Source organism: Convolutriloba macropyga, chromosome 10 (assembly GCF_964194025.1).
Source record: "Convolutriloba macropyga chromosome 10, txConMacr16.3, whole genome shotgun sequence".
In the NCBI taxonomy this organism is placed as follows: Eukaryota; Metazoa; Xenacoelomorpha; order Acoela; family Convolutidae; genus Convolutriloba; species Convolutriloba macropyga.
In genome coordinates, this window is record NC_134477.1 from 31,406,218 (window position 1) to 31,430,735 (window position 24,518).

The window sequence follows — 24,518 nt, forward strand, 5'->3', positions numbered from 1 at the left end:
TTTCCGTGGGGGTTTATTTCCGTGGGGGTTTATTTCCGTGGGGGTTTGTTTCCTATCTAAAACGAAGTGGGGGTTTTTTCCGTGGGGGTTTCTTTCCGCAACCGCATCAGAGTAAATCAGCTATGAGAGAGGAAAATTATGAGCTTTAGACATGTCTAATTGAAATCTAGGAATACCATACCGTCAGAACAAACTTTCAGTGGAATTCCTTAACAAAAGATTATTATGTTTTTCCGTGAAAAGCAGTCAAGACAAGCAGTCATTTGTTACACAATCTATTTAACAAAAATTTGAACTGAACAAAAAATTTAATTTTCAAAAAAATAACTGATGCTCCTGAATAGTTCATATTTTCATTTCCTGCTGGTTTTTGGTCTTGATTGTTTACTTGGAACACATCAGTTTTTAATGATCAATTTATATTAAAATGCAGTTTATGTGTGTTGGTAGTTTTTTATCACTGTTAGCTGCGGTGCTAAGCTTCACCAGTAGAATGGGCAAATTTGACTGGCTGCCGAACAAAGATCTAGACTCTAGATTCCTCATACAATCTATAATTCGGAGCTATAAATCACGATGTCTTCTTACATGCTTGCAGGATAAGGACTGCCTTTCTGCTGTGATTGGCCCAAAACTAGATTGTCGGCTATTTGCAAAAGACCCGAGGAGTTTATTATATAACAACGATTTAGTTTTACGTAACCGAAATCACTTCAATTTATATCTGGTATCAAATCGAGGATTTGAATGTTTGTACAATGAACATTTTCAGAGCGCTTTAAGCTTGTGCAAATTGACGGGCAAAAAAGTCGATTCAAATTGTACAGAATGGTCGGAGAAGAAACCTCGCTGGACTACAGTTTGCGGTGGCAACTTGATTTCTGGAGAATTCCGGGAGCGAACATGTACGCGTCCTTTCAGTGGAGGTTTAGATTGTTCCGGGGGTTACAAAACAAATGTTTGGTCCAAGAAACCTTATTTTCTTACGCATGAAAGAAAGAAGCAACATTTTGAGGCAGCTGAGATTTGTGAAGAGATAAACTCTGAGTTATTTACGGGTCTGAGCTATGTAGTGGATGGGCACTGGAATGCAGGCATTCGATTATTTTATTTTAAGCGACAGATACGGGCGGTATGATGTAATGCTATCTTTGGCAAGATAAAAAAGATATTTTTAAAGACAAGCATACTTCCCAGACTGAGGTGTGCGTACAAAATTGTCCTGATCACCGCTTTCTAATTAATTGTAGGTTAAGGCGTTTCATATAGAAAGCTGTATAAATTCACTTTGAGCGCACGCTTGGCCATTTTGCGCTCCAATATGGCCACTTAGTGAGTTAGTCACAGCTATAATTTTTAGCGGTAAATTTTTTTATTCAGCGCTAACTGATTAACTGTGAAAAAAAATGCCAATAATCAGTAAGTGGTAAAAAAAATTCACTGCTAAGAGTTGTGGTGAACTTAGTGGTAAAAATTTTTAAGATTTGCGGTTCTAAGCGGCGAATTCTTTTTATCCCATTCACCGCTAATAATTGCAAATCTTACAAAAATTCGCCACTTTCAGCTCAAACTTTACACTTTTTGGCATCTTTTAGCGGTGACACCTCGATTCGGGAATCTGATCAGATGTACGTTCAAGAGCAGGTGGGTCTGATCAGGAACACATGTCTTTCCGAGCGCACAGAAACTGTCAGGCGCGCTTGAGTCTGATCAGATATGAATTCTAACGCAAATCGAGTGCAAGGAAATTGTCGATGGCAATTGAGTCTGAAACAGACGGTTCGAACGCACTTCGGGCGCACATAAACGGTCAAGCGAAGTTGAGTCTAATCAGAGGCACTTTCGCTCTGGGACATTCTGATCCGGACAGTTTCGAGTGCACACTTCTGCCTGGGTTTGCAGCGATTAGTATACTATAAACTATTCGGATCCAAATTAGGTGAATTAGTCCTATGATGAAATACTTACTTCTTACCAGATTCTTGCAAGATTTTGAACCCACTAATCACACTATTTCAAAATTACTAAAACAAGAAACAGTACTAAAACTGTCGGCAACTATACTGCCGGATCTAAGCCGACGGTGAAGGAGTTACATAAATAGTGGAAAATTAGCTCTGAGAACCCAACACAAGCTTTGAACAAAGTTGATATTCAACAGCTAAACAATAATATTGGAAATTAGTTTTAGGTAAATTTGTGTAAAATTATATTCCTTGTAAACTCTTAATTAAAAAAGTACCTTGGAAGTTTTCAGCCCTGCTTTTTTTGTTTTCATTTCGTTTGAGGACGTCAACAAGATCAAACAGACTACTCTCCATTTTCACCAGATTTCAAAATCTTTAGAAAATCTGCAATTTCTTATTCAACATCAACAAGGTTCATTTACCAAGGATTTAAAGAATGGCTCTAAAACACTTCATTTCTTCTATAAATGCTCTGTGGAAAACAAAAACAAGGGCTCATGTTTTCTCCATAATCAATATCAAGCAAAATTCTTGCAATAAATCAGAAAAGAAACGATTAACATAAATGATATTGATCGGAGACTTTTAGCTTAGACAAAAAGGGCGAAAGACGATTTCGAAGAAATTTTTAATTTTATAAACACCGCGGACTGAACGTCAAATCTTAACCAATAATGGTTCATTGAAATTACACGTCTTGGATCAGAGCTGTATCAGAGCTCTGATCATGTCATTTTTAGACTTGGCTCCTCTTGAATAAAGTCTTAAGTCTTGACACGTCTTGAGTTAAGTCTAGATCATGGCATCCTGTGCAAGTCATGACGAAACTTGATAGGTTTAGAGAAAATCTCAGCCAAAACATGACAAGTCTTGAACCGTTTTGTGCAAAATTTTTTGATGTTGGATTTCTTTCGTTTTGCATTGAAACAACAAACAATGTCATGCATTCGTAACCCTCCAAAGTGAAAAAGTACGCACCTGATAACGCGAGCACTTCCACAAAAATCACATGATAGAGATAGAAAATCTTCTTGACGTCGCTTAAAAAAATCAATCAAGTTGACTCCTTTCCACCCATTTAAAAAATTGTTTTCCATGTGAACATATGGCAACTTTTAATTAACATATGCTCAAATCAAAAACAGTTTGGTCAGATTTAAAATATTATTTTCCGTCAAAAGCTCTGACACAATTTAGCTAAATTCGGAATGCAAAAATTTTAAATCAGTCTTTTCAAAACTCTATTTTTCTTATTAAATGCGCAATCCTAAGACTTAAGAAGTCTTCGCTAAGGCTTGACTCAAGATTTTTCAAGTATTGGCAGAGACTAGACTCAACACTTATCAGTCCTGACCAAGACTGGACTTAAATTTGACAAGTCTAGAACCATTTTATCACAAGAATGGAAGCAATCATATTAGTCATTCAGTACTCCCTCGATTGATAACAAACAGCCCACTGCAGAAGTAAACTGAGTCAATTTAGAGTCAAAGAACACACAACATTATAGGTTTTGGACGTTTTCTGTATGAAAAAGAAACAGGTATTAAAGAAAAATAAAGAATAAGCAAACAAAAATTGGATGCAGGGAAAAATCGCTGAAACACCTAGAAACTGTCAAGCTCGGCTGACTCTTATCAGAGGCAATTTTAGTCTGGGTTGGTCTGCTCAGAGGTACTTTTGGTCTGGAACGGTTTTATCAGGACAATATCGAGTGCTCATCTCAGTTTGGGTTTGCATCAATTCGTACACTAAAAACTGCTCGGATCTTTATTATATGAAATAATCCTATCACAAAATTCTTATTTCCTACCAGATTCTTGCAAGATTTTGAGCCCACAATTTGAATTTTTCAGTATTGCTAAACAGGAAACTGTAAGAAAACTGTCGGCAACTATACTGTCAGAACCAATCCGAGAGTGGCGGAGTTACATAAAAAGTGCAGAATTAGTTCTGAAAACCGAACAAGCTGAGAAAAAATTTAATAATAAAAAGCTGAACATTAATGACGGCAATTCTTTTATAGTAAATTTGTAAAAAAAAATTATTCTTTGTAAACTCTTCATTAAAAATATCTTGAAAGTTTTCTGCTCTCATTTTTTTGTATTCGATTCGTTAGCAGATGTTAACAAAAGCGAACAGACTACACCCCATATCAAGCAAAATTTTTGCAAAATTGTAGAAAAAACAACGTTTAAAACCAATGGTATTGATCGGATACTGTTAACTTTGGCAAAAAGGACAAAGGACGACTTACGAAGAAATCTGTCCTTTTATAAACACAGCAGACTGAACGTCAAATCTTAACCAGTAAGGGGTCAATGAAATTACACGTCTTGGATCAGTGCTGTATCAGAGCTCTTATCATGTCACTTTTTAGACTTGGCTCCTCTTGAATTAAGTCCTAAGTCTTGACATTTCTTGAGTTAAGTCGCGGTCAAGACATGACAAATCCTGAGCAAGTCCTGGCCGAATTTTGTTAAGTTTAGAGAAAATCTCAGCCAAAACATGACAAGTCTTGAGTCATCTTTTGCAAATTTTTTGTTGTTGTATCTTTTTGATTTGCTTTGAAAAAACAGCCGCCATAAACGATGGCATGCATTCGAATCCCTCCAAAAGCAAATAGGAAGCACCTGAAAACGCGAGCATCTGAACAAAAATCACTCGGTAGAGATAAAAAAAACAACTTGGCATCGCTTAAATATATCGATCAGGACTACTCTTTTCCGCCCATTGAAAACAGAAATTGGTTTCCGTGTGAACACATGACATCCTTTAGTTAACATATGCTCAATTCAGAAACATCTTGGTCAGAATTTGAAAGCTATTTTTCATTAAAAAAGTCTGAAACAATTTATCTAAATTTGAAATGCAAAAATTTTAAATGAGTCTTCTCAAAACTCTACTTCGCTTATTAAATTCACAATCTCCAGACTTGTGAAGTCTTCACCAAGACGTTACGCAAGATTTGTCAAATATTGGCCAAGACTAGACTCAAGACTTATCAAGTCTTGTCCAAGACTGCACTTAGATTTGACAAGTCTCGACCGATTGTATCACAGGAAGTGGAAGTAATCATATTAGCCATTCAGTACTCCCTTAATTGATAACAAAACAACCCACTGCAAAAGTAAACTGTGTCAATCAATCGGTTTGAAAAGCGTGTAACAAAGTTCGCAAAAAAGTCAAAGAACACAACATTATAGATTTTGGACGTTTTCTAGAAGAAAAAGAGGTTATTTTTGAAACTGAAGAGGAAGAATGAGCACAGAAAAATTGGAAACAGAGAAAAACTGCAGAAATATCTAGAACTATTTCATCATAATAGGAAAAAAATAACAGAAATTAATTTCCTCATAAACATCCGTTACAATAGCTGCAAAAAAAAACAGAAAGGAGTTTTGTACTACAAATGAAATTAAAATCTGCAAAATTTCGAAAACAAATCATAGCTATACTTTGTAAGTTTCAACACAAAACCTTAGAAGCATAAATGCTCGCACTTTGGACTATATTGCTGAGATAATTAACATAGGTTTTTTGTAAGAAACATTATCGAGTCTGATAAGTGGATCTGAAGAGATTCGCTTTTGAGGAGATCCGAAGAGTTGAAAATCTAGCCCGAACTCTTACCCCATCTTACCCTACCTAGCTCTAAAATCTACCTTAGCACTGAAGATATATAAAAGTCTTATTTTTCTCCGGCGTTTTCTCTATATACGTTGCCCCGAATGACTTGATTATTTCCCGAAAAATATGGATACTCCGGTAATTTGCAGCACAAATTCCCTGAAATCATGGTAATTTCATTCGGGAAATTATGAATAAATACCATGAGTTATCATTCCTGGTGGGATTCCCGCTAATAACCCCTACGGGAAAAGAGGAAAACTTACCGGGAAATTTACCTCAAAGAATGCCATTTACACCGGGAAACATGGCACCGGGTGTAGCAGTGGTACATTCGTTCTAATTATTTTTTCTGGAAGCCATTTATTATTATCAAAATCTGAAAAAATAATCGAATGCTGGCCAATCAGATAAGGAGAATTTATACTGGACCGATTTTATCCGAAATCCTAATATGTTCACAGCTCATACACTTTACAGCGCCGAAAAACAGGAAATTTCTAATATTGATTGCAACATTTGGGTAGATCAGACAATAAACGGTTACTTGAACGATCATGAGTACTACCTTTTTTTAAATGGGGACGGAAAACTCGTGGTCAAGGATAACCAGCAGTTGGAGGCGGTGACAGTCTGCGATCACTGGGAGTGGAATAGAACAGCCAGTGTGCGTTGCAGCGACGGATATTTTTCAGTTCTGGACAACTGATATAGTCTGTGAAGTCAATCGAGATATAGTCCCCCCACACCGCGGAAGAGCTTGTATCAATTCGGATCGCCTCCTGTCTTTACTTTAATTGAAGGCCTTTTGGTTTTGTGTGCTTATTCCGGACTGCTAAATGCATGAATAAAAGTATTTAGTTTTCAATCGTTTTGCATATCTTCGATAATATTGCTGCCTTCGCGTAAGTGGGTAAATTTTTTTCCACATACTGCTATAACGCATAAAAAGCGCTTTAACAGAAAAAAAACAAAAAAGTGGGATCATGAACAATGATGCGCAGAGCAGGCACAAATCCCCGCCAGTTTTGTTTCCTTTGGCGTTGACCGCCAGCTTCAACCTTGAAATCAACTATTTTTCAGTTCACGTATCCTTTCTGAATTGAAGGAAATCTTCCACAAGTTCATTTATGAGTTAACAACTACAAATTAATGCAAACGAAGGTGGTTAGATGCATTGATCTGAAAAGATTGGTGCTATGTATATGATAGCATATAGTTCTGGGAATCCTATACGAAGACCTCAGAGCCAAAGGCGCTCCCACTCAAGACTGAAATCGAATTACGGAACAATTCCCAAAACTATATTTTGAATTTTTGAGACCACAATTTCGTTATCTCTTGAAGCATATGATGCTAAAATGTTGGTAAGTGGTATTTAATTTGATACTTTAAAAAGTACAATCATAGATCTAATTGCTCTGCGCAACTTGTTCTCCATACTTTTTATAATTATTGTTATATATATATATATATATATATATATTAGGCGTTGTTCCTAAAAATTGCTCAATTTCTGTCCAATATTTGGATTTTTTCCGTTTGTGTCCGTTTCTGAGAAAACAATTGTTGCTTTTTGTTTAAACAAAGCAATATATTTTCTTATAGTTTCTGATAGCAGCGTGCAAAAAGTTGTCTTCAAAATACAAAACAGATTTTTTCGAAAAACTTTCAGCAAGAAATTATTGAAATAACTGTTAGATTTCTTAACTTAGCCAAAAACGAGAAACAGATGTCTCTGCCTGTGGTAGCTTTATCAATAAATCTGGCCTGATGGTTCCCGTACAAAAACGTCAATTAGAACTTTTGGCAGTCCCAAAGCGATCTGTTAATTTTGATTGCAAAACCAGCTCGCCCTGTGGTATCAACCAAGGAGTTAAGTTAGGGAAACTAGCATAGAATCTGATTACTATATTGGGCTCAATTTTTTAATTTATTGTTTTCAACTTTTTTTAATTCAAAAATGTAAACCAAAACTTCACTCAATTTAAGCAACCTGATGCAAATAGATCCTAGCATTGCTCAAACCCATTGCCATAAAGCAATGCATTTTCTGCTACCAGTATCCTGACGATCGTCACAGACGAAAAAGAAAGGCATATTGAACACAATTCCATTATAAGTCAGATTTGAAACATAGGTGTAAAATTAAACTTTTTCAAACTGACAAATTTTCAGAAACTATAAGCTGACTAAATTTAGGGAAAAAAGAAGAAGGTATGCTGAAAATCTCGCGCAGTTAAACGAGAAGTATTATCATCATTGAAAGATCTATTCTCTTAATGATCTTAAGAAGAATTTCTGGGCAGATGTTTCTCAATACAATTAAGCTGTTTTCGCAACGTAATTACTAAAAAAAAATGTTCACAGAGATCTTGTAAGGATCACACCAGCTTTTGAGCATTTCAAAATTGCGTTTGATGTTACCACCTAAGAGAAACCAGGTTAAGGTCCCAGACAGAAGCCAAATCTGATCAGGCCGACTTGGATCTAAAACAGGGGGTAACCGTGCGACGCAAATTATAGGGCTGGGAAAGAGTTCGACGATAGTCTGATTGCATGGTAGTCTGGACAACGTCGCAGCAGGGTCTGATCAAAAACCAAAGTCTGGAAATAGTCTGGACTATGGTTGCATTAAAATGTTATGAGAAACCAAAAGTGGAGCACAGTCTGTACCATGAGAAAAACCGAGAGTAGACGTAATGTTGTCAAGACAGCAAAAGTACAAAATTACTCGGACCAAAGCCGACATCCGTCACATATTCAACAGCACCAAATAATCATAAAAAGCACCAGAATCATTGTCAGGTTTTTGACTGTTTTAAATTAAATATCATTAAGTATTCCTGTAAAGAAAAAATTAATTTTTTATGCAAAAAATTAGAGTAATCGATGTTAATACTTGTTATTATCAATTATTTAAACTCTTTCGCATTACACAGTTGTTATTTTGTAAAACAATATAATTTTTTTTCTTATATTACTTTATATTTTGATTTGAGCGGATAAAAAACAATATTGAAGTTTTGTCGGTTGTTTAGCTCGCCCTGTGGTATCAACCAAGGAGTTAAGTTAGGGAAACTAGCATAGAATCTGATTACTATATTGGGCTCAATTTTTTAATTTATTGTTTTCAACTTTTTTAATTCAAAAATGTAAACCAAAACTTTACTCAATTTAAGCAACCTGATGCAAATAGATCCTAGCATTGCTCAAACCCATTGCCATAAAGCAATGCATTTTCTGCTACCAGTATCCTGACGATCGTCACAGACGAAAAAGAAAGGCATATTGAACACAATTCCTTTATAAGTCAGATTTGAAACATAGGTGTAAAATTAAACTTTTTCAAACTGACAAATTTTCAGGAACTATAAGCTGACTAAATTTAGGGAAAAGAGAAGAAGGTATGCTGAAAATCTCGCGCAGTTAAACGAGAAGTATTATCATCATTGAAAGATCTATTCTCTTAATGATCTTAAGAAGAATTTCTGGGCAGATGTTTCTTAATACAATTAAGCTGTTTTCGCAACGTAATTACTATAAAAAATGTTCACAGAGATCTTGTAAGGATCACACCAGCTTTTGAGCATTTCAAAATTGCGTTTGATGTTACCACCTAAGAGAAACCAGGTTAAGGTCCCAGACAGAAGCCAAATCTGATCAGGCCGACTTGGATCTAAAACAGGGGGTAACCGTGCGACGCAAATTATAGGGCTGGGAAAGAGTTCGACGATAGTCTAATTGCATGGTAGTCTGGACAACGTCGCAGCAGGGTCTGATCAAAAACCAAAGTCTGGAAATAGTCTGGACTATGGTTGCATTAAAATGTTATGAGAAACCAAAAGTGGAGCACAGTCTGTACCATGAGAAAAACGGAGGGTAGACGTAATGTTGTCAAGACAGCAAAAGTACAAAATTACTCGGACCAAAGCCGACATCCGTCACATATTCAACAGCACCAAATAATCATAAAAAGCACCAGAATCATTGTCAGGTTTTTGACTGTTTTAAATTAAATATCATTAAGTATTCCTGTAAAGAAAAAATTAATTTTTTATGCAAAAAATTAGAGTAATCGATGTTAATACTTGTTATTATCAATTATTTAAACTCTTTCGCATTACACAGTTGTTATTTTGTAAAACAATATAATTTTTTTTCTTATATTACTTTATATTTTGATTTGAGCGGATAAAAAACAATATTGAAGTTTTGTCGGTTGTTTAGCTCGCCCTGTGGTATCAACCAAGGAGTTAAGTTAGGGAAACTAGCATAGAATCTGATTACTATATTGGGCTCAATTTTTTAATCTATTGTTTTCAACTTTTTTAATTCAAAAATGTAAACCAAAACTTTACTCAATTTAAGCAACCTGATGCAAATAGATCCTAGCATTGCTCAAACCCATTGCCATAAAGCAATGCATTTTCTGCTACCAGTATCCTGACGATCGTCACAGACGAAAAAGAAAGGCATATTGAACACAATTCCTTTATAAGTCAGATTTGAAACATAGGTGTAAAATTAAACTTTTTCAAACTGACAAATTTTCAGGAACTATAAGCTGACTAAATTTAGGGAAAAGAGAAGAAGGTATGCTGAAAATCTCGCGCAGTTAAACGAGAAGTATTATCATCATTGAAAGATCTATTCTCTTAATGATCTTAAGAAGAATTTCTGGGCAGATGTTTCTTAATACAATTAAGCTGTTTTCGCAACGTAATTACTATAAAAAATGTTCACAGAGATCTTGTAAGGATCACACCAGCTTTTGAGCATTTCAAAATTGCGTTTGATGTTACCACCTAAGAGAAACCAGGTTAAGGTCCCAGACAGAAGCCAAATCTGATCAGGCCGACTTGGATCTAAAACAGGGGGTAACCGTGCGACGCAAATTATAGGGCTGGGAAAGAGTTCGACGATAGTCTGATTGCATGGTAGTCTGGACAACGTCGCAGCAGGGTCTGATCAAAAACCAAAGTCTGGAAATAGTCTGGACTATGGTTGCATTAAAATGTTATGAGAAACCAAAAGTGGAGCACAGTCTGTACCATGAGAAAAACGGAGGGTAGACGTAATGTTGTCAAGACAGCAAAAGTACAAAATTACTCGGACCAAAGCCGACATCCGTCACATATTCAACAGCACCAAATAATCATAAAAAGCACCAGAATCATTGTCAGGTTTTTGACTGTTTTAAATTAAATATCAATAAGTATTCCTGTAAAGAAAAAAAATAATTTTTTATGCAAAAAATTAGAGTAATCGATGTTAATACTTGTTATTATCAATTATTTAAACTCTTTCGCATTACACAGTTGTTATTTTGCAAAACAATATATTTTTTTCTTATATTACTTTATATTTTGATTTGAGCGGATAAAAAACAATATTGAAGTTTTGTCGGTTGTTTAGCTTTCCGATAACAGAAAATGTGTTGGAAAATAATGGTCTCGTCTCCTTCTTATCATGTTCGGTCTTGTTCCAATTATTTGCATGTTTACAAGACGAATGGTTATCTTGCAAGATCTAAAAAAATTTTGGAAGAAAATCTTCCAAGGCGATGTGTCATCTTGCACGATTCTGTCAAAATCTTGCAATATCTTGCAACCATAACCATTCGAACTGGCGTATTTTCATAGTAATATCATTACAAAATTGACTATTTCAAAAATCTGAAATTGTGCATGATGCGTGCAATTGCGCACACTTGGTTAATCGCCTGTAACACGCAAACTTCGTTCATCTTTAGTTCTTCTATGTGAACGCGCAAACGGAGGGAGAACGCGGGTAGAAAATAATGGACGTATAGCAGAAAAACCCCCAACCCCCGCCCGCCCCAACCCCTCAACCCCCTCCCTCGGCAATACCCTGACCCAATTTAGTGATTTAAAAACTGCATTACCCCCAAGAGAACGTATAGGTCTGTATGAAAGCACAACATCCTAGATATACACCTTTAAAGATAGTACCCCACGGTACAGTGAATATTTTCTCCTTTCATTGTGTTCTGTTTTCAAAGACGACCAATTGATGGTATCCTGCGACCTGTATCGAATCCACCCGCGGCCATAACGGATATTACGGTTCCTGCAAAATTGCACTTACCTCATAAAGTGAGGAAGAATATCACTGATGAATTCGTGAGAGGTTGGGAGTGGGGGTGGGGGGTTATAGTGGATGGGTTAAGTGTAAAGTAGGGGGTATGTCTATAGATGGGGTGTATGTCTATATTTGACACAGACAGTCCGATAGGATTGACATACACTTTCACAGTCCAATTTTTAGAACTGACCCCTTAGTACTGACATAGTCAGTGCCCCTTCACTAAGCTTTTAAATAAGTTTTATAAGCAAAACAGGCCTTGAGATAGGTGTAGTTAATTGCAGCCATTATTTTTTATTCATTATTGATTGTAGCTATTATGACAGTTGATTTTCATAATTAACTTTTGATATCTTTAGCTTTGTTCATGCTTTGTGTCATGTTCTGAAATTCTTAAGTTTGCTTTAAGTCATGTTTGTTGTACGCCGTTGATTCTGTTTCTATTGTTTTTTGTTGGTCTTTTTTTTCATTATGATGTTTTCAACAACGGATCCTAAAGTGAACATTTTCCTTTCATCTGAAGTACGAGTGGCTTTCTCTTTTGCCTCAGAACCAATGTCCACCTTGGCCGATGGCTGAGTTCCGCAGGTGACAGGTACGAAATCGGATAATTGTGTTTGGATTTCAAACACACGCGAAAGAACGTCAAAGGAGTTTTTCACCAATACAGATTGTTGTAGAAATCTCACACATAGATTTCATAGATTGTACAGATTTTACAGACTTCTAAATCAAACCTGAAAATGCAATTTCTTGGAACTAGTTTACTACAATTACTCATATTAATTAAGATAATCACTGTTAATTAACTGTGGACTTTGCCTGAAAACTTTTTTCAAGACTTCTTAGTGTGGAATCAGAACCAGGACTTCCACCTGTTTTCATACTATTTATATCAAAATTAGCTAAGTTTAGTCCTATTTTGGCATCATTGCAGTCTAACATCTAATAGAAATTTCATGTTAAGTTCAGAGAATGAGTATGAAAAACATAAAGAGTTCTTTTTCTGAATATTTTCTGAACAGAATGGTCTTAAGGCCATTCTGTTCAGAAAAAACTCAGAAAAAAAACTATGTTTTTCTTACTCATTCTCTGAACTTACCATGAAATGTCTATTAGATGCCATGATCGGAACTCTTGACAAAGTAAAAATCATAACAAAAATACTATGATTCAGTACTGAATTCATAAGGGACAGAGATCCGGGGGATGGAAAAGCACCTACAGCGTAAACTGGATAGATAACCTATATTAGATACTCTTCGCTTCAATTGATTGATTGATTAACCAGGCCCACATGCCTCTTTTCAATCTATCAATCCATTAACATCACCACCGTGTATCAAAAAGTAGTAGTCTAACAACCACAAAGTTCTCGATAATCAAAATTTTGTGCCATAACTTTGTCACAACAAGATTTGTAGTTTCCATCTGCAAACCCAGCACAATAATACTCTTATATTTTGTTTTCACTCACAGTCCATGTCCAACCTATATATTTTCAAGTTTGATTTTTGTGATAAATGATTCCTTTTCAAATGATCTCAAGGGGGTCTTGAATTGTTGCGTTTTCTTCCCAAAGTTGGATTGTTTTTTTCCAAAGTTTTTTTTGTTTTTAAATTTTTTGAAGAGTTTTTTAGAACAAATGGATCTTTTTCTAAAATTTACCTTATATCCAATTCACAATAGGTTAATTTGTCTAAACTCTCTGACACTGCTATGTAAAATGTCCATATCCAATTTCACAGTTCTTTTCCATTTTGTCTCCTAACTGTTGTTGTTATCAGAAACTTTCTTTGAGTTTATCGTATTTTAGGAGGCCTAAGCAGGTGTAGAAATAGCCACCTCGGGATTCAATGTTATCAATCAAAACACTTTTTTTGTCATATTTTCTGGTTTCTCAAGACTTCCTTCCTCTAGACAAGTTCACGTTGAACAATTAGAGTTGCCTGTCAAAACATATAATCCTCATCTTATTGTTTCAACATTTAAAGAAAACTGTGAGAACGTTATGCTAGAGACCCTCAATAGCATAAGCGGTTTCAAGTCAAAACTCTCTGCGTCCCCAATTTCACTTCAACAGGAAATTTCAAGAAATTCGCATTTGAGAAAACGTCTTCTAACATATTATGGCCGCAACCTATATTAATTTTGCCTTAATCTGATTCTAACCAAATAACGCGTTTTGATTTTCAATTACAATTTACCTCATTCTCGATGGCATCTCACAACAACACTTAAGATTTTTGTGTGTAGAAATCAAGCGCATCGACAAAAATTATGAAAAAAAATGCAAATGTGGTCAGCATTTCTTATCAATTTTAAGTGAATTTTAGTTCAATTTTTCTGAAATTGGCTATATTTCATTCTTTTCAGACAATCAGCAGCTTCTTTAAAGGTGTCCCAGAACAACAATTTGGTTGAGACGCTTCACTGAAACGCTTCACTGGTCAATTATTGTAAAACTTGCTACTGCTGGTTCTTTTTCATGTTCTTGGGTTTGTTTTAAATTTTCAAGTTGAATAATGATAGCCGTTTAATTAGTTTGAAATCATAAACATTTCAAGAGTTATTTTGCCATTTTCTGACCGCGTTGAAATTCTTGTGAAAAAAAATACCTTTGGGTACCAAGTAGAGCTATCTTTGATTTGAGAGCCAACCAAAATGACATAGTAATAGTCAAAAATCTCAAAGAACTTTGGCATATGTAAACAGAAAAACCGTCAATGGCGAAAAACTGTGGGACATAGCTGGTTTATGTTGGTATTAAATTAACATCTTTTTGTTTACAATTTCCAAAACATGTCTCGCAAAAATTTATTTTGTAATGGAATTTTAGTCGGATTTTTTTACTCCTCTGAAAATTCAAACATTTCTTTTCAACTCTTTTTTCAGATTGAAACAAAAGTAGTGCGTTCACATATTTCAACCAGTGCTCGAACGAGCCCACAACATCCACGCCGAGGCCACGCAAGATCTTGTATTCATCAGGAACTTGCGCAGTTTTCTAAGTTTTACATACTTGCAACCCAAAACAACTCAAAAGTACAAATATTGGGTTCAATTGACCCGGAACAATATCAAAACCTCGAAAAAATATTTTCAGGCTTGTAACAGCGTTTCCAAGATCTTGACAGGGTCTTGAAATGACTCTGGGTGGTTTCTCAGGATTTAGTCTTTTTGAATCATTCGCCCAATTTGACCACCAAAAGCGTCCAGCGAATTCATAGAAAACAATTTTTGTTTGATGCTAACGTTTGAAAAAATTAAAGCTTTTAAGTTGAAAAAACAACAAGGAGGATCGGTAATGTGCATTCGCACATTAAGTTCCGACCCCGCTCATCTACATTTTTCACTTAATTGTCCACTAACATATCAACATATCTTTCAACAAACAACTAAAAGAATAAAACAATCTACTCTAGAGGGCCTATGAGACCTGTGGCAACCATAATATGACCACCAGAAAAGACGGCAATAAAAATCAAATAGTTGCAAATATTAATTACGACCAAAACTCCTTGCCCATTTTTTGAAAACCACCAATAATCAAATAAAAATGGCATCACATAAAAACTATTCTAAGAAGATTAACCGGTATTTTTGGAACAAAATATGGCACTTTTCCGCAATGCGACTTGGCAACAAGTTGACTGGAAATGAGCAAAAGCGGCAAAAGTTTATTAAAACACTGCTTTTTAAAAAAAGAATTAAGTTCGAACTGATTAGAAACATTACGCATCAAATGAAATCATTGAGATAGTCTTTTATGCCTCAATAGAGAGCGGCTGAGGCCTTTCCTTATCCAGGATATGTCATACAACAACAAAAAGAACGCCAAATACAGACAAAAACGAAAAATTTGCAAGAAATACTATACACGAAAACGATGTTCCCCCAATCAAGTAAAAATTAAACTGATCACTAAAAAAATTAAACATCTTTGTTTGCTTTTTTTGCAGGTGACAACAATTGTAAGTCAAATGACGCGCATTATTGCGATACTGCGAAACGAAAACAAAAACCTACAAAAAAAGGCAAATTCGCAAAAATCACGAAAATTGGTTTTATGAAAACTGGTTGTTGCAAGAAGACAGACCATTTGAGGAAAATCAAATCGTTATGAAGAACAAATTGTAGTTCAAAGGATAAATGTGTGTATATAGAGATGCTTAGCTACATTTTAACAGAAATAAAATTGGCAGATCTCAAAAACCTATCTCTTTTTTTATTAAAAAAAAATATTTTCAAAATTCATAGCCAACAAAAGCTTTCGACTAAAAGACAAGACACTTTTTCTTGCCACTACTTGGAAAACTAATTGAGATTGTTAATAATGAGACTAAATCATGAGATTACAAAATATTTTTAAATGCAAGCTGAACTAATAAGTTTCACAAACCACTTTACAAAACCACATTTTTGAAGCCGTTAAATTTAACCGCGATTAAGCATAAGATATTAATCGCGAGAATATAACGTCTTCATTTGCATCTCCTTTGATCATCAAAACATCTTTTTGTATAACGACTATCACAAGATGACAGCGAAAAGACCACAAAGACTGAAAGGTATCTAAACTTCACAAAATTCTTCTGAAACAAATTGTCTAAGCACTGAAGACATCATTTAAAAAGTTCAAACAACAGAAAAACTTTTGTTTGATTCAACAAAACATTAAAAACAACTCTAAATATTGAGACTAATTTACAAAAATGATACAACTTTGTAAAATACGAAAAAAACGCAATTCAGAACAAAAACGGATAAGTTGAAGAAAAACATGACCCTTTTTTTTAGAAATTTAAATCGAAAGTCAAAACAGCCATTAGTTTTTTACCGATATCAGTTATTTAAGTTCACATGTTTATCTAGAGTTGGCCACCTTTTATTACACAATATTTGGCATGCGACAACACAAATTAACAAAAAAAAGGGCAAAAATCAAAAACTACCAATTTCTGCAAGAGAACGATGTCGCAGCCCTTCAAAACATATGTTATGAAAACAAAAATTACGTTCAATATCAAATGTTGTAAAGTTTTGTTCCGTTAGAATGTTAAATAATGTGACAGTTTTCATAAGAGACGAAAACAACAGCAAAAATGGGCATTTATGCACAAAAATCAGAAAATTTTGTTTGAAGACTCGTAGTAGCAAAAGCAAGAAAACCTTCTGTTAAAACAAAAGGCCACAAAATTAGTTTTTATTCTATAAGGAGGAAAAGTCTGACCTGTACTTACTGAGAATAAACAAAATGCTGACTAAAAAATTTATTTAAAAAAATTGACAACTTCAAAAAATCACAGAAATTTCCTTAAAAACAAAGACATTCAATAACATAGGAGACATTAGGTAACAACCGAATAAATAGAAAAAGTTCACTTGCGCCTCTTGAAGAAGAAATTTAGATCTTAGAGTGATTAAACTCAAAAATCAAACTGCAAAAAAAAAGAATAACAATTGAAGGCAAAAGACAAGAATGCAGTTAAATTTTACTAAAACTCTTCCTCAAAGCCATAAAAACCCTTTGATTCTCTGAAAACAAACTGTATTTTCATTGCGCCTCAAAATTTTTGTCAATTGGAGCTGTCATTAACGGAGCCGTGAGAAAAAATTGTCAGTAATTATCAATAAAAAAACAAAAGCAAAATATTTTGAAAAAGGCAGCATCAAAATAAAAACCAAAAATCTCTGATTCTAAGAGTCTATGATATTATCAAACCACTACCTGATTTTGTCGCGCGCCCAGCAATTCGACCAAGTGTTCCAATTATTTGCGAATTAGACCAATTGTTGAGTGGAATTCTTCAAATATTGAAAAAAAAAGATTTATTTTGTATAATTATCGAGTTAAATCTGCAAAAAACGGCAAAATTTTAATTCCAGAAGACTTTCATACGGCGCCTAATTGCAACTAGCACTTTGTTTGAGATTAGGGAGTCTGTGTTAAGGTTTCTAGGTCACTAAGTCTGGCATACTGTAACAAAGTGGACCAAAAAAGCATATTTTGTGCCATTTTTGATTAAAAAAGTTTGAATTTTGAAAATTTTATCAAAAATTTTTGCCAAAAAAAATTCAATCAAACAATTCAACAACGCTCTTCTATCTCTAACGGTAACAACAACATTCTGCCGTTAAAAATTTTAACTTATTTTGAATTATAATAGCGAAATTGTGCCAAATTTTAATAAAAATTACTGAAAATTTGAACAAAAACAGTCGAAAGTTCACAAAAATTTAAACCTCGATAACTCCCTGTAAAAAACGAAAATCGAAAAAATCTTTTTAATTCCGTATTCTGCGCTGGACGGGCTTTTCAAAGATACCACTCACAATTCTCTACGATTAATATATCGGTCGGTCAAAATTGACTGAACAAAAAAAAACCCGGTTGCGTATACGGTTCCTCCCTCCCCACTAAAGTGGGGGTCGGAACAATTATGTTTGTGTTCATGTCTGGTAACTAAAATTGGTACACTAAAGTGTTCCAAGTACGTGCAAACTCCACGCGATCGTTTTAGATCTTGGGAAGCTCTTGCAATTCCTCGCGGGATTTTCCCCAGAAGCTTGTAATGCTTGCTGGGCAATTGCTTGCCATATTTTGAGTTATTAACCGCAGAATTTAATGCTAAAGCTAAACTAACTGTTTCAACGTTTCTGCAGAATCATTTTAAATATGGTCACATAATGCTTGCAATGCCTTCAAATGCAAATTATGGAGCATTCTCTGCCACGCACAGAATCAGGAGAGCTTACTAGCTGATTTTTGGTATTTGGTATAATGAAATGTAACTATAATACAAATATAACGCAAGAGGTCTTCAAATATAACGCAAGACAGGAGAAAATATAGGTAGTTTGATTTCTGAAAATGGCACTCTTTCGCAAGTTACATGTAATGGTTTTCACATAATGGCGTCTTTATCACAACATGCGCGCCTTTTTTGCCAAAAAATAAACTTATTGTTTTTTATTGTTGAGTGGCCTGAATAAAGCTATATAGTTAAACTGAGTTAGTAAATCATACGGTTCAAATAAAAACCTTTCAATTTAAGTGTTAATTTTTCAGCTTACTAAACTCATGGCAATGACATTCTGCTCCCAATCGGGGGTTGACGTTGTCGTCTTTGGTTCTTGAGTTCCTTGAGCTTTGTTGGCTCAAAAAAAGAATCCTTATTTCAATTTCTTTATTTCAGTATCTTTGTTTAGAACCTTGCACCTTTGTTCAGCTTCTTTTTGGTGATTATGGTTCAAACGTGTCTAAGAAATCAAGATTACAGCATATAGGCGGGTAAAATATACTTGAGAATTATCCCATCAATATCCTTCTCGTGGCCAACCTAACCTGCCGGTAGTGGTTTTGGGAAAACATATGAAAGTTTACAGCCGGCCAAGTTAAAAAAAAGCTTAGAGCAGTTTCCACAAGACCTAGCAGTTTTCTCGGGGTCGGTGAACCTCCTTATCACGCGTCCCAAAGGCCATATTCACACTCGGGGTCCACTATTCCAAAACACAAACGACGTCAATTACTTCCAACTCCACATAAGGCTTTGTCCACCTCTTCTTGGTGTTCAGTGTTGGAATGTACTCTTTTCCAGATTGCTTCTAGTCTTTGTCGCACTTGTGTCCACGTCTCCGACTGGAGTGTGGGAATCTCCTTGGAGACACACGCTGGGACATTGGTAAACACTCTACCGCTCAGAAAGTGATTCAATGTGATTGAGACCTCGTTCTCGATGTTACTTCTAATGTGTGTTAGTGGTCTCGCTTCGACAAGACTCTCGGTTTCGACAAAAATGGTGGAGAACATGTTCCATGTCAACTTCGCAGATCCCAGATTCAAGAGAAGAGCTCATTTAACAATTTGTATGAGACTCTCACGCACCCCAGCAAAATGAAGAGCAGAAGATCGGTTTAGAAAACATTCAATTAACTCGTTCAGGAGTTATTGTCTAATGAACTCATGGTCAGGATTGAGGGGTTGTCTTTGTATCACTTTTCTGGCTCCGAGAAAGTTGCTACCGTTGCCACTGAAGTAGAATCGAGGTTGTCCAAGTCTGACAAAAAATACTCGATTGGCTGTCATGTCAGTGGTTGTCGTTAAGTCTTCTATCACTTCCAAATGCACAGCTCGTGTGACTAGACAACTGAAAAGGCAGATAAAGGGCTTTTCTTCTTTGTTCTGCTGAATTAAAGTGAAGGGGCCAAATAATTTAACTCCGACGTTTGTAAAAACAACAGGAAACTGGACTTGTGGAAATCTCATATCGGGTAGATCCGCCATAGGTAGTTGAAGTCCTTGGCCTTTGAATTGTCCGCAAACAATGCACCTGTAGAGCGTTTTGAAGTCCAAGCACGTATAAGTTTTGTTGTACATAGTTCTAACTGTGTTCAGTCCCAAAATCCATGCGGATTTTGTGGTATTTGAATAGAAAGAGCTGGGCAAGAAACTCTTTTGCATTTAGAATAATTGGATATTTCGTGTTCTAACCCTACGTACTTCTTTTTCCTGCCGCTAAGAAGCATAATGTTGTCTTTGAGAAACGGGGAAAGCTGTAGAAGTTTGTCTTTTGTTGGAGGAGATTTCGTATTGTTCAGTAAGCAGATTGAAAAATCAAAAGAGTTCTTTTGTTAGGCTTTGAACAGTTCTGAAGTACTTTGGTCCACTTCGAGAGTCTTTCGACATTAATGACTGCTTATAATGGTTTTTGTATTGTTGTGACATTTGTTTTCTCAGCTCTGAGTATATTACTCAATTTGTCTTCTGGCTCAAATAAAAACGAGGGTGGAGTTAGCCAAAGTTTTAAAAGCTCACCTGGATCAATACCACGAGACACGTGATCGGCTGGGTTACTCTTGCCAGTGATGTATCGCCAGCTATCAGACGAAGAGTTATTTTGAATTTCACACACCCAGCTTGCCACAAATTTTAAGATTGTCCCTGCTTTTAATCCAAGGCACGACTAAAGTGCAGTCACACCAAAAGATTGTTTCCTTGAAAAAAAACATTTTCGTGAGTTTTAACAAACCGAGCGGAGCGGGTTCCAAGAAACGTGAGCTCCATTTGAGGAATACTAAGCTGCTTGATTAGAGCAACCTTGGCTTTGTTTATGTGTTTATGAGAAACGATAATGAATCGCCATTTTCTGAAGATGTTCTGGTATAAACTACAAATCCATTAGCTAGTTGCGAGGCGCAGCTGAAAATGTGAAGTTCATGCTGTTTATTTGCTGATGATTTGGGTTTTATACAGCGACGAAGTTCAATGGGTGGCGCACATTGATATTGGTCAACCCCTTTTGGAATCATAATCCTTTGTTCCTGCGGCAAAGGGTCATCCCACGCTAATCCTTCTTTCCATACATCATGTAGACTAACCATGAGTGTAATTACTAGCAGGGCTATTATGCCCAATGGATCAGAATGACAAGTGATTAGCGACAAACGTTTCCTAATTGAATAGCTGTCACAGTTGTTGTCATACTTGGCTGGTTTTTTGAGAAATACTCTCTCAGCTGACTTAATACAGTGAACTCCAGTAGCCCATGACAGTCTTGGTCAATTTCTTTGCTACCGTCAAAGTCTTCTAAAGCGGATTGGTTCATTTGAGAAAAATTTTTTCAAGGTTATTCCATCTTTCGAAGGAGTTTTTTTAAGCAAAGCTGTGTTTTTTAGAACCAACGTCTCGAACGAGTGTACCAAATTGTCGACATGAAAACTGTTGTAGACTAAATCCTTAACGGCCGAGCTTGGTGCAAAATTGGTTGTAGTTTTTGAAGAAAAAAATTGCTGCTGTTGGTGAGCATCGAGCGCCGAAGACTAGGCGAGTGTGCTGGAACTGTTTTATACTTCGCTCAATTGGCCGCAGAAGTCTAATGAAGGTTTGATCTGTTTTTATGATGCCGACTTGCATAAACATGGCTTCAATATCAGGCGTGATCGCAACTGAGTTTTCTCTAAATCGAAGTTACAGCCCCACTAAAATGTTTAGTAAATCGGGTCCTGTTACAAGATTGCTATTCATTGAGTTTCCTTTGAATGTTGATGCAATGTTTCGAACACGGCGCGCTTTTCGCGGTATGTTCGGGTTGGTAACAGGATGGTGTGGTAGGTACCAGACGCGATCGGGAGTAGTGTCACTGAAAGTCACTGATTTGACGTATCGTTTCTCAATGTCATTGTCGATTGTTTTCTGTAACATTTCTTTCAGTTATTCGCCTTTTTCTCTTTCTCGGGCTTTTTGAGCCTTAATACGGGGTAGTTGTTCTCAGGAGAAATTTTTTCACTCCAGAGAACACCGATTTCATATTTTTTTCCTGTATGTCGCACTGTGTTTTTCAGTATTTCTACTGCCCTTTTTTCGCTCTTGGAGAAGGAAACTTCTTCTTCATTTTATGTTCCAGATGTGTCCGGTTTTCAAAAACTGGTCATGAATTCAGCCAAAGGGTTTTTATCATCATCTGTTGAAAAAGTCATTTCCCTGTCAGAAGCCTCAAAACTATCTGACAGAAATTTAATTTTTTCGCGTTTGCCATTAGCAAATTTAATGAGGTTTTTTTGTGGACCATCCAAGTGAACTCGAAAGGGCAAGTGGAGTACTTTTAGGACACTGCAAGAACTCTCCCTCAAGGATGTACTGGGTTTTATCAATTCCAAGCAGTACCTGAACTTTGTCGTTTTCCATTTCCGGAAAGTTGATCTGATGTAAGTGTGGGTACTTGCTGCATGCCTCATTTAGCTCTGTTACGAACGCGTCGTCGGAGTGCCAATTTTTTATTGAGTAAACGTAGAAAAGACCGAAAAATGGTCTTTGGCTCCGGAAAAGCCCGATGTCGAGCTGTACTAGCTTGCATTGCTTCCATAGAGGAGTCGCCAAAAGCTGCTGAGACATTCAGAGTCTTTTCCGAGCTTGTCTGTGATGCATTCAAATTGGTAACCAACGTATCGAAAACATATGAGATTGTGCTGCACCTGTCCAACAAAGAATAGCACATAGCACTCGCAGGTCTCGTTGTGTCCAAGCAGTTTAATGGGTATCCCTGGCAACTGATTTCGAGCTCTGCCGTTCGTGTTCGACTTTCTGCTGCCAAGTCTCTTGGTGATGTTTTTGCTTTGATTGGAGAAATTGGATTGATTCTTCTTCCCATTGCGTTGATTATTTTTATTCCCAGTAGTTTTTATTCCCATTGCTTTGATTATTTTTGTTTCATCTGTTAAAATTAGGTTGTTTTGCGTTATCGTTCTGTTGATTTTGAGGAGAAACGTAGTCCTGCAGCTGTTCACAGGCTCTAGCTTGTCTATCCAATCCATTTGAGAGATCTTCTAGTCCTGGTAACGTACTATTGATGTCCACAAGATGTTCGCTCTATCTCATTTTCAAAGACCATTATAATTTATCCCGTGCCACGCGAAATAAGAATGCTGATCTCAAATCGGCAGAGAATTCATGGGCATTGAAAATTGGAACTAATTTGCATAGAAAGGGCGCAAAGCTGCTCAGACTTGCTTGATTGCTTGCTTGTGGTCGTTGCCATAGCTCTAGTTTTTTGGTTAACGCTGACACGACGTGTTGCGGGTTTCCAAAGCGTCGTTCCAGTTCCAACAACGCTTCGTGGTAAAACGCTGGGTTGCACAAGTATCCAGATATAGCCACTTTTGCCGAACCAATAACCAAGGACTGCAGATAGCTCGTACTTTCGTTGTCCGAGATGTCACGATTATGGTGAATTATTGATAAAAACATATTAGACCACGCCTTCCATTTCAAAGAATCTCCGTAAATCTTATGTTCACGAATATCTGGGAGCTTGACCGAACGATGGTTATTTCGAAAAAAGGGCTGGTGCTGATTGCTGATTGCAGTAATGGAAGGGGGTACCCGATCACGAAAGGCTGGCTTCCCGTGATTTTACGCATCGACATTTAAAGGGCGTTATGTGTTTGAGAGTTCGGTTGGCAGTTCTTTCTGATCTGAAGGAGCGCCAAATTACAATGTCCTTCTGCTCTCGGTCGGGGGTTGACGTTGGTTCTTAAGCTCCTTGAGTTTTGTTGGTTCAAAAAAGGAATCTTTATTTCTGTTTCTTTATTTCAGTATTTCTTTTGTTTAGACACGTACAACTTTGTTTAGCTTGTTTTTGGTGATTCTGATTCAAACTTGTCTAAGAAATCAAGATTATAGCATCTAGGCGGGTAAAATATACTTGAGAATTATCACATCGATAACAGCCCATGTTGTTCTTGTTTGTCTTATTTTTTTGTTTTTTTGAGCTCTTTTTCCATCCCATTTAGCCGAGAAATGTAAACGAGTTGCAATATTTCACACCATTTTTCAACTCAATTTCATATTTTCTATTATGTATTTCTCAAACTTTCCTGATTCTTCTCGCGTAAATTCGGTTGTGATCTACAAATGATGCACACATCAAAAATAGGCTTGTGGGCACGAAAAGGCTGAAGACCCGCGTCATGTGCCGCTTTAAGGCGTTCAAGTCAATCTCCTTGTTTGCCGGTTACCAAATTTGAAGGCCATCCCCGTGACGACTCACGTTTTCCACCTTACGTTGGCGTAACCGTGGTGTTTAATTAAAGAACGTAAAAATTGCTCACCTGTCGAATACGAAACTTAATTCAGTATCACTTAATATTTTATGAGCTCACTTTTTTGTTAAATATTTGATTTTCATCATCAAATTTAAGTTTCGTTATCATTTAAGTTTCGTTGTCTCATCTAATCTTCCTCCTCATTTTTTCATAGGAATGAATAAATTGTTCTCGTTGTACATTTCTTCCATCCTGTTTGCTTCAACATTG